This window comes from Ursus arctos, unplaced genomic scaffold, assembly GCF_023065955.2.
Source record: "Ursus arctos isolate Adak ecotype North America unplaced genomic scaffold, UrsArc2.0 scaffold_3, whole genome shotgun sequence".
NCBI lineage: Eukaryota > Metazoa > Chordata > Mammalia > Carnivora > Ursidae > Ursus > Ursus arctos.
This window is the reverse complement of record NW_026622985.1, coordinates 91,630,400-91,640,674: the sequence shown is the minus strand read 5'-3', so window position 1 is coordinate 91,640,674 and position 10,275 is coordinate 91,630,400. Positions and strand designations below refer to the sequence as shown.

Below are 10,275 nucleotides of genomic sequence, written 5' to 3'. Positions count from 1 at the left end.
GATCCTAAAATGTGTATGGAACCACAGAAGACCCTGAATAGCCAAAGCAACCTTGAAAAGGAAAAGGAAAACCAGAGGCATCACCATTCCAGACTTAAAGCTATATTACAAAGCTGCAGTCATCAAGACAGGACAATCCTGGAACAAAAAGAAACACATAGATCAACAGAACAGAGCAGAAAACCCAGAAAGGAACCCACAACTATACGGTCAATTAATCTTCAACAAAGCGGGAAAGACTATCCAATGGGAAAAAAGACAGTCTCTTCAACAAATGATGTTGGGCAAACTGGACAGGAACATGCAAAAGAATGAAACTGGACCACTTAGGTTTTTTTACATCATATACAAAAAATAAATTCAAAATGGATTAAAGACCTAAAAATGATACAGGAAACCATGAAACTCCTAGAGGAGAACAAACAGTAACCTCTTTGACATTGGCCATAGCAACTTCCTTCTAGATATGTCTCCTGGGGCAAGGGAAACAAAAGCAAAAATAAACTATTGGGACTTCATCAAAATAAAAAGCTTTTACACAGTGAAGGAAATAATCAACACTAAAAGGCAACATATTGAATGGGAGAAGATATTTGCAAATGATATGTCTGATAAAGGGTTAGTATCCAAAACCTATAAAGAACTTATCAAACTCAGCACCCCCAAAATGAATAATCCAATTAAGTAGTCAGAAGACAAAATTGACATTTTCCAAGGAAGACACACAGATGGTCAAAAGACACATGAAAAGATGCTGATCATCAGGGAAATACAAATCGAAACTACAACCTCACAGCTGTCAGAATGGCTAAAATCAACAACACTGGAAACAACAGCTGTTGATGAGGATGTGGAGAAAGGGGAACCCTCTTCGACTGTTGGTGGGACTGCAAACTGGTCTAGCCACTCTGGAAAACAGTAAGGAGATTCCTCAAAAAGCTAAAAATAGAACTACCCTATGACCCAGCAATTGCATTACTAGGTATTTACCCAAAGGATACAAAAATACTGATTCAGAGTGATACGTGCACCCCGATGTTTATAGCACCATTACCTACAATCGCCCAATCATGGAAACAGCCCAAGTGTCCATCAGCTGATAAATGGATTAAGATGTGGTACGTGTACACACACACACACACACACACACACACACATACACGCACAATGGAATATCACTCAGCTATCAAAAAAGAATGAAATCTTGCCATTCACAATAATGTGGATGGAGCTAGAGAGTATTAAGCGAAATAAGTCAGAGAAAGACAAATACCATATGATTTCACTCATGTAGAATTTAAGAAACAAAACAAATGAGGGGGGATAAAAAGAGAAAGGCAGACCAAGGAACAGACTCTTAACTATAGAGAACTCATAGTTACCAGAGGGGGGGTGGTTGGGGGATGGGTGAAATAGGTGATGGGGTCCTGTGGTGCACTTGCTGGGATAAGCACCAGGTGTACGGAATGGGCTGAATCTCTACATTCTACACCCGAAGCTACTGTTACAGTGTATGTTAACTAACTGGAATTTAAATAAAAACTTAAAAAAAATAAAGGATCAGTGGTTGCCAGGGGTTTGGGCAGAGAGACGAAAAGTATATAAATAGGTAGAACACAGCCGATTGGTAGAGCAGGGGAACTAGTGTGTAGGATACTGTAATGGTGGATACATGTCATTATACGGTTGTCAAAACTCATGGCATGTACAACACAGAGTGAATGCTAATGTGAACTGTGGACTTCAGTAAATAAAAAATATACCAATATTGGCCCATCAACTATAACAAATGTACCACATATAATGCAAGACGTTACAAATAGGAAAGCTGTGCGGGGAGGGATGAGGGAGTATATGGAACTCTCAACTTAGCGCTGGATTTTTGTGTAAACCAAAAACTGCCCTAAAAATAAAGCCATTAATTTTTAAAAAGGACATTAATGACTTATCTAGCAAACAATTGAACATCAAATTAAATCTGTTATTTAGGTCAAAGTCCTTAATAAAGAGAAAGCTTTCAAAACTAAAGGAAGTGCTTAGCTCGTGTCTACAGAAAAATGCACTTTCTACCAAAACATTAGCCTCAGTATTGCTCCCTCTGGTTTCGCAAATCCAGAGGGCTTTTTACCACCATGAAAGGTAAGTGCTGTTAGTTATTTCAAACTTATCTCACATCTCTTGGTGTCACCCCAAACCATTTTAAGATGAATTGATTCAAGCACTAAAAATATTGGTAGGAAAATTTATCCAAGAATCTCTACAGGTGAGCCAATCTTACCATACTGACGATTACCATAAGCCAGAAATAAATGCTAACATTAACTCAGGGGGCTGGGGGACTGGGCTAGGCCGGTGATGGGTACTAAGGAGGGCACATATTGCATGGTGCACTGGGTGTTATACGCAAATAATGAATCATGGAACATTACATCAAAAACTAGGGATGTACTGTATGGGGACTATCATAATAAAAAATTACTATAAAAAAATAAGTAAATCAGTGCTCAAAGTCTTAGCTTCCAGGCCCATTTAAACATTTTCAAATGGACTTCCATTGACTTTATCATAACTTGAAATGTATCTTAAAATTGTTTATATAATTCCATTTGAATTAAAGATTTCCCCAGCTTTTAATCATTTTACTTGGATATTATTTCAAACCGAATTCAGAGTTTCTTCATTGTTTATTTCACTGTCCTCACAATTGGTGAGATAGAAACATATTGCTCTTCAGTATTATCTTTATTAAAATTATGGTTTTATGAAGCCAGATGGAGCACCTCTCCTTATGGTGATACAATCAATAAAGACAGCTTTTTGTGTAGTTATCAACTGAAGCATTTAATATTTTATTGTGGAAAAAGTACATAAAATTTTAATGATTTTTAAATGTACAGTTCAGTGGCATTAAATTATTCACATCGCGTATCATCACCATCACCAGCATCCGTCTCTAGAACTCTCTCATCCCAAACGGATACTCTGTCCCCATTAAATAATAATTCCCCATTCCTCCCTCCCCCAGGCCCCGTAACCTCTATTCTATTTGTTTCCATAACTCTGACTATTCTAGGTATCGTTTTTTGCTGTCAGCTTGCTAAGTGCTTGCTAATATTGTTGAATTTTTCAGAAAACCAATTTGTATTTTCATTTTCTTCTTCTACTGAGGGTTCTTCTATTCTCTAGTTTATTCACCTCTCCCCTAATCTTTATTATTTCCTTCCTTCTGCTAATTCAGGATTCGAATTTTCTTTTTCTAGTCCTTTGAAGTATAGATTAGGGCTGCTGATTCGCAACCCTTGTTCTATTTTAACGTGGTCGTTTACACTACAAACACCCTCTTAGTATTGCTTCTGTAACATCCCAGCTTGGTCTGTTGTGATTTGTTTTTTTTTTGTTTTGTTTTGTTGTTTTTTTTTTTTTTTAATAATTTTTTTCCAAGATTTTATTTATTTATTTGACAGAGACAGCCAGCGAGAGAGGGAACACAGGCAGGGGGAGTGGGAGAGGAAGAAGCAGGCTCCCAGCAGAGGAGCCTGATGTGGGGCTCGATCCCACAACGCCGGAATCACGCCCTGAGCCGAAGGCAGACGCTTAACAACTGCGCCACCCAGGCGCCCCTATTGTGATTTGTTTTCATCTCTCTCCAGCTAGTTTCTAATTTCTGCCTTCGAGTCCCTTGGTGAATCTTTCACTTCCGTTATTGTATTCTTCAGCTCCAGAGTTTGTTCTGTTCTCTTTCCGTTTTCATCTCTTGGTGATATTTGCATTTTGTTCACGTACCATTGTCCTTGATTTGTTGTTTATGTAATTCTCTTTTATATCATTGAGCTTCTATCTTTAGAATAATTATATTGGATTCTTTGTCGGGTAATTCATAAATTTGCATTTCTTTAGTGGTGGTTTTGGGAGGTGAATTTTGGTCCTTTGGCCCATGGTTTCCTGGTTTCTTTGCACATCTTGTGAATTTTAGTTGAAATTTGGGCTTTTGGAAAAACAGCTGCCTCTCCTAGTCCTTACTGGCTTCGCGAAGGGTAAGATCTTGGGCAATCTGCGCTGCTAGAGCTTCCGGGGAACCCTCCAACCTTTAGTGGGGACGTAGCTTCTCTGAGCTGCTGCACGTATTTTCTCAGTTAAGGAGGTTTGCTCTCTGGAGCCTATCAACACTTGCTCTCCCTGGTGTTTGTCCGAGGTGCTACAATATCCCTACTGGCGGTAAACTGGAATGTTTGCCTTGTTTCTCAGCGGCCCCCACATGACCTCCAAACTGCCATTCCCATCAGGGCTCTAGATCACGCCAGATGGAAACCAATTCCTCAGGCCATCCCCTGAAAGCCGGAACGTAACACCCATGGTCCACTCATCTCCTTCCCTCCAGAGGGAAAGCAGAGTTAGGAATCTGAGCGTACCACACTGGGTCAGGGACGGGGAGTGACGAGGGCAGGAAAAATGCCATAGATTGGCTTGATCACTTCACCGTATCTCTTCTTGGCTTTGTGCTTGTCTGGGTGCTGCAGACTCTTAACTGTTGTTTTCACAATGGCAATTCGATCTATAGATTATTGCCTCCATGGAAGAACGAGGGCCCAGGGATTTCTATTTTGCTACCTGGCTAATGTACCTCTGGTAATTCTCATCATCAAATCATGCCTCTTCTTGGGGGAATTTCCTAGTGTTTTATTGCACCACCAATCACATCTGTTAAGGAGAAAAGTTCCCTGATGCAAAATTCTACCCTCCTTTATATTGCCCTCTGAGCATTCCTCAGACTATTAATGAGGGGATTCAGCAATGATGGAAGAGGGTGTAGAACAGGGTAAGGATTTTCTGCTCCTCTTCACATTGGCTATCGTCTGGAAACAAATAAACCATTACGGCTATGCCAAAGTAGAATCCAAACACAGAAGTGAGAGGAGAAGGTGGAAAAGGCTTTTCTGCACCCCTCTGTCTGGATCTTCAGGATGGCCCAGACGATATGCATGTAGGAGACCAATATCAGGGAAAGGGGCCCAACTGAGATAAACGCAGTACCAGTAAAGACAAAAACTTCATTGATCCACGCATCACTACAGGCCACTTTGAGGATTTCACAGAAGTGGTTCACAGCCTGGGACCCACAGAATGCCAGTTTTAGAAAGAGAACTAGCCGCACTAGGGCCAGGAAAACCCACATGCCCAGGTAGCGATGACCAGGACAATGCACTCTCTGCAGTGCATGACGACGGCGTATTGGAGTGGATGGTAGATCTCCACAAACGGGTCCTCGGCCATCACTACCAAAATCAGGCACTCTACTCCAGCAAAAGTCACAAGCAAAATTATCTGGGTAGTGCAGGAGATAAAGGAGATAGGGTTTTTTGTGTGTTTCACTAGGTTTTCCAGCATATTGGGCAAATTGCTGGAAGCACAGCATGTGTCAATGATAGCCAATGAAAAAGGAAGAAATACATGGGGGAGTGCAGTCTGAGGTCTAGCCAAATGAGTCCCAAGATCATGCCATTTGCCAGCAGGTTGAATAAATGTAACAGAAGATACAGAGAGGAGCACTCCAACGTCTTCACTGAGCTGGAATCCCACTAGGATGAATTCTGTGACCCATAATTGGTTGCCCCCATTCCTTGATGGTAGTTTACAATGGACTGAAGTGGGATAGAAAGGTCAGAGCTGGATATCAATGAAAATTGAAGTTATTTACCTCAAAATGAACTCAGAGGAAGCTTGTACGCTTGTCCCTACTTGACTTTTTCTCTCAATTTTTTAGTTTAAAATTTTTGTTCTGAAGTAATTCAAACTTTCAGATCAGTATCCAAAAATTAAAACAATATTACTATATACATTTTACCAACTTTTTTTTTTTTTTAAGATTTGTTTATTTGACAGAGAGTGAGAGAGCACAAGCAGGGGGAGCAGCAGAGGGAGAAGGAGACGCAGGCTCCCCGCTGAGATCACAGCCTGAGCAGAAGGCAGACTTTTAACCGACTGAGCCACCCACGTGCCCCTACCAAATTGCTTTAAAGTTTATCATTTCTTTCTCTATATACACTTTTTTTTCCTGGATCACATGAGATTAAAGTGCAGCCACAATGTCAATTTGTCCCTAAACTCTTTTTTTTTTAATGTTTTTTTATTATATTATGTTAGTCACCATACAGTACATTCACTATCTATTCTCAGGATAATTAACCAAAATCAGGAGATATAACATTAACATGGTTCTCTATTCTAGACACAGCATTTTCTGCCCCTCTGGTCCAAGATGTAATCCAATATCACGTATTTTATCTCCTCTAATCTGAAATAATCACTCAGACTTTACCTTAAAAATGATATTTTTGAAGAGTATAGACTAATTTTATATGCCTTTTGATTTGGGTTTTCCATCGATTGCTCATTTTTTAGTTCAAAGTATACATTTCTGATAGGATATAAAAGAGTCTTCTTAATGGCTTCCATTAATACACAGTTAATGTTAATTTGTCCCAATATTGGTGATTCTAATGTAGCTCTCTTGGTTAAGGTGGTGTCTCCAGGTTATCTCCACTGTAAAATTACAACAGAATTTAAAACACTTTCTTACTTCTGGTTTACTAAGTTGTTATAGCCTCATCTTGTACATTTCCCACTCAGCTAGAAATCAGTTATTTCACAAAAAAGGTCTAGTTCCTTTTAGTGAAGAATCATATTTTCAAAAAAATATCTGATTTTATTAGGTTACTAACAACATTTTTATCATGATTGTTGTCAGATTTCTAATAGCCTCATTTAATTGGTAGAGCATATAATCTGGCACACAAACTGTTAAGGGGATAATGAATTATTTGTTTAATCCTAATACACCTTTACAGACTTCCTTTGGAGAGCCAAATCTATTTTATTTGATAAATATTAAGATTAAAGAAAATGATCTCGATACTATGCGGTTTATTTTGGGCAAAAGGATAGTTATAATCCCAGAATCTTACAATCTTGCTTAATTTTTTTGTTTTTCTTTACATTTAGATACTCACAGACTTGGTAACTTCAGATTCACGGATTAGTTTCAATAGTCTGGTTCACTCTGTGAATGAAGAGGCGCCTACCTACCTCCCATGTGATCTTGACAACAAATTTTCAAAAGTATTTCAGGAAAACATGAAATTCAATAATACTGTGAAACATAGCCAAAGGTGATCATTGTTAATAATTTGCCTATAGTGTTTCATTACTTACTGTACATATATTTCATATATCATAAAAAATTAATTGAACAGTACTATTTCTTTTAGAATCATTTCATGTACATTTTCCATGACAAATTATTTTTCTACAATGTATTTTGACAGCTGCATACTATTTTTTTATTTTAACTGATTTAATAGATTACCTTCTATCAACATTGTATGCAATATAAATTGTGTGCAGCTGACTAAATCTACAAATTTTGTGTATTTTTTATTATTTCTTAGACATGGAAGTTCTCAGTCAAATCTCTCTCTGTCATCTTCTGCCTAAAAATCAAATAAGCAAGAAAAAAAAAAAAAGCCAGACATATCATCACCAGAAGAAATCAGAGGGAAAGAATCTGTCATAATCATGACTCTAAGCCCAAATTCACCTTTTCTATGAAGTTGTCCCACTTCAGCTTTTCAGTTTCTATCATGCTGACTCTCAAGTTTTTATATGATTTAGTCCAACCTGGTATAAAATGTACTTCCTTTGGTTCATTCTCTCATCTTTTTATTAAATACCGAGAAAGAGTAAGAATAGTTACCGGAAAGTGAGACTTCACAAAGCTTAAGAATAATCTGACTAGAATGTCGGTAACTTCTTGTTTACTGGGTTAACTCTGTCCTTTACTTACAGCGGAGAGCCACCTACCCTCTAATCTCAGGGAGCTGATTACAACTGGCACATTTGCCTGGGTCTCATACTGCCCAAATGACTCCATGTGGATGTAGTTATCCCAACACCAACTATCCAGGACTTTCTTCCTAGACATCTTTTTACGTATTGTTTAAGACCAAAAGGTACACAGTTCTCACTTTGTTTCTGCCTATTGGTTTGTTTGTTTTTTTTTTAAAGATTTTATTTATTTATTCGACAGGAAAGAGACAGCCAGTGAGAGAGGGAACACAAGCAGGGGGAGTGGGAGAGGAAGAAGCAGGCTCATAGCAGAGGAGCCTGATGTGGGGCTCGATCCCATAATGCCGGGATCACGCCCTGAGCCGAAGACAGACGCTTAACCGCTGTGCCACCCAGGCGCCCCGCCTATTGGTTTTTTTTAATTCCAGTTTGTGGCCCAAGAGGTACTCCTCTGTTTCCTAGATGAATGATGACATGGAACAACTTGGTATTTATTTAAGGTCTATATCATCCATTACACGGAGACGTCTTTACCTGTACAGTCATTCAAGTTAACAATATTTTAATACAATCTACACCACAGCTCTTTGATATGAAATGTTGTATAACTGTGATAGACTTTTACCACACATGGCCAAGGCATTTTCTACAAAGCTAACATATTTCCAGATAATGGGAGACCAATCTCTTGAGAGATGGTTATAGTTTTAATTATTTCTTGACTTTCTTTTATGCTTTAGAATTAGTAATAAAAATATTCTGAAAATTATTTTATATATAATTATAATAATATATCCCTGTGGAGAATGTCTTATAATAGCTGGTAGAACTCTTGATGAAACAGACACTCAAGTGTTCGTTAAACGGAAAATAGAATTTGTGTGTATATATACATATATATACACACATATACATACACATCTATCCAAACTCTCAAAATTATTCTAGTTTTATGAATTCATGTTTCACTACAATTTGTCTATCTCTCTATAGAAGCATCTTCTACCTATGGAGCAAGACACGAATTCTACTTTACTAGAAAGTAGTTCAAAATTAGAAATTTAATCACTTGAACACTGGTTTCTTACACACATGCTCTGAACCATTCTGGTAACTTTAATATGTTGCTTCTACAGGGTGTGCTGAATAAGCTCTGAAGTATAGATAGTCGTGGATCTGCAGATAATATGCCAACACCTAAATGAATTATGTCTGGCACTTGCTTTAAAGCGATGCCTGTAAGAAAGTTCCAGGCAAACTGCTTTATTGAAAAATTAGTTTATAGGAAATAAAATAACCTAAGAAGGAAACTTGAAGACACAAGTGGCAGCATTTAGAACCTTTGAGAAAATAGCAGCCTAAAGGAGCTATCAGTTAGGAGGGTAGTGGCCCTTTAAGAGCAACGGGTCGGACAAGATTCGAGACGGTCCTAGATGCCTGTGTTTCTATAAATATGAACCTTTGTATTTGCAAAGGTTTCTATAAATGTGCATTAAGTTTGTAACATTATCAAGTTTTGCTACAACTACAGAATATTAGAGTGTGTAAAACTGGCATAGTAACATGTTAACTTTTTAGGTTAGGTATTTTTGTGTCTGAACAAATTAACGCTTCCCTTCGTCTTCATTACTGTATTTTTATTTCTCTTAAAAATACTTTTTAGAATTGTGAAAGTAGATTAAATCTTTTAAGTAACGCAGCACTGAAATAGAGAAGACAATTTTAAGATAACTTATTCTGTACTAGGAAGGGGAGATTTTATTTAGGCTAACAGCAGCGCAGAAAACTAAGGTCTGAGCGGGCAGTATGAGGAATTCTCCTCTTCCCGGGCAGTCCTATCACTGAGCTAGGGAGCTTTATGCTATTTCTCTAACTATAGCCAGAGGTATTGGCACTTATTCTATCCTATTTTGTGGTAGGACAAATATTTGCATCAAGCATAGTAATTCCTGAGCCTAATAATTATCACGATTGAGTGACAGACTAGGAAAATTCAGTTAAGAAACAAACCCGACTACCTCTTCCAGGATTTAGGCAAGGAAAAGACTTTGCTGCAACCATTACTGGAATTTTGCTTTCCATGAACAGGCGACTATCAATATCTTCTTCTATGTTAGTTAATAGAAGGTCCTTTGATTCTTTTGGCCACATCAAAGCCTTATCCAGGGTCAATGTCTGCATGTGAAGGCTCTCCTATGTTCCAGATTCCTTAACAATAGAGGTGGCCTAATTTGGAGCCCACCCCTCAGCTGGGAAGTGAAGAGAAAGCTATGGAGGGATCACATGGTCCAGGCCACACACAGCTCAGCAGGTGGAAGTCCCCGGAGTTGCATGCGCATGGACTCTGGCTATCTAGCCCGCTTGTCTGCAACATAAACTTTGAGTCAGGAGCAACTCAGGATATTTCACTCAGGAATATCATCCCTCTCTACA

At 38.4% G+C, this 10,275-nt stretch overlaps 1 pseudogene; it reads right to left on the bottom strand.

Moving 5' to 3' along the window:
- Positions 1–4,741: 4,741 nt before the first annotated feature.
- LOC125281125 (olfactory receptor 2A5-like) lies at positions 4,742–7,978 on the bottom strand (annotated as a pseudogene).
- Between the last annotated feature and the right edge of the window lie 2,297 nt (positions 7,979–10,275).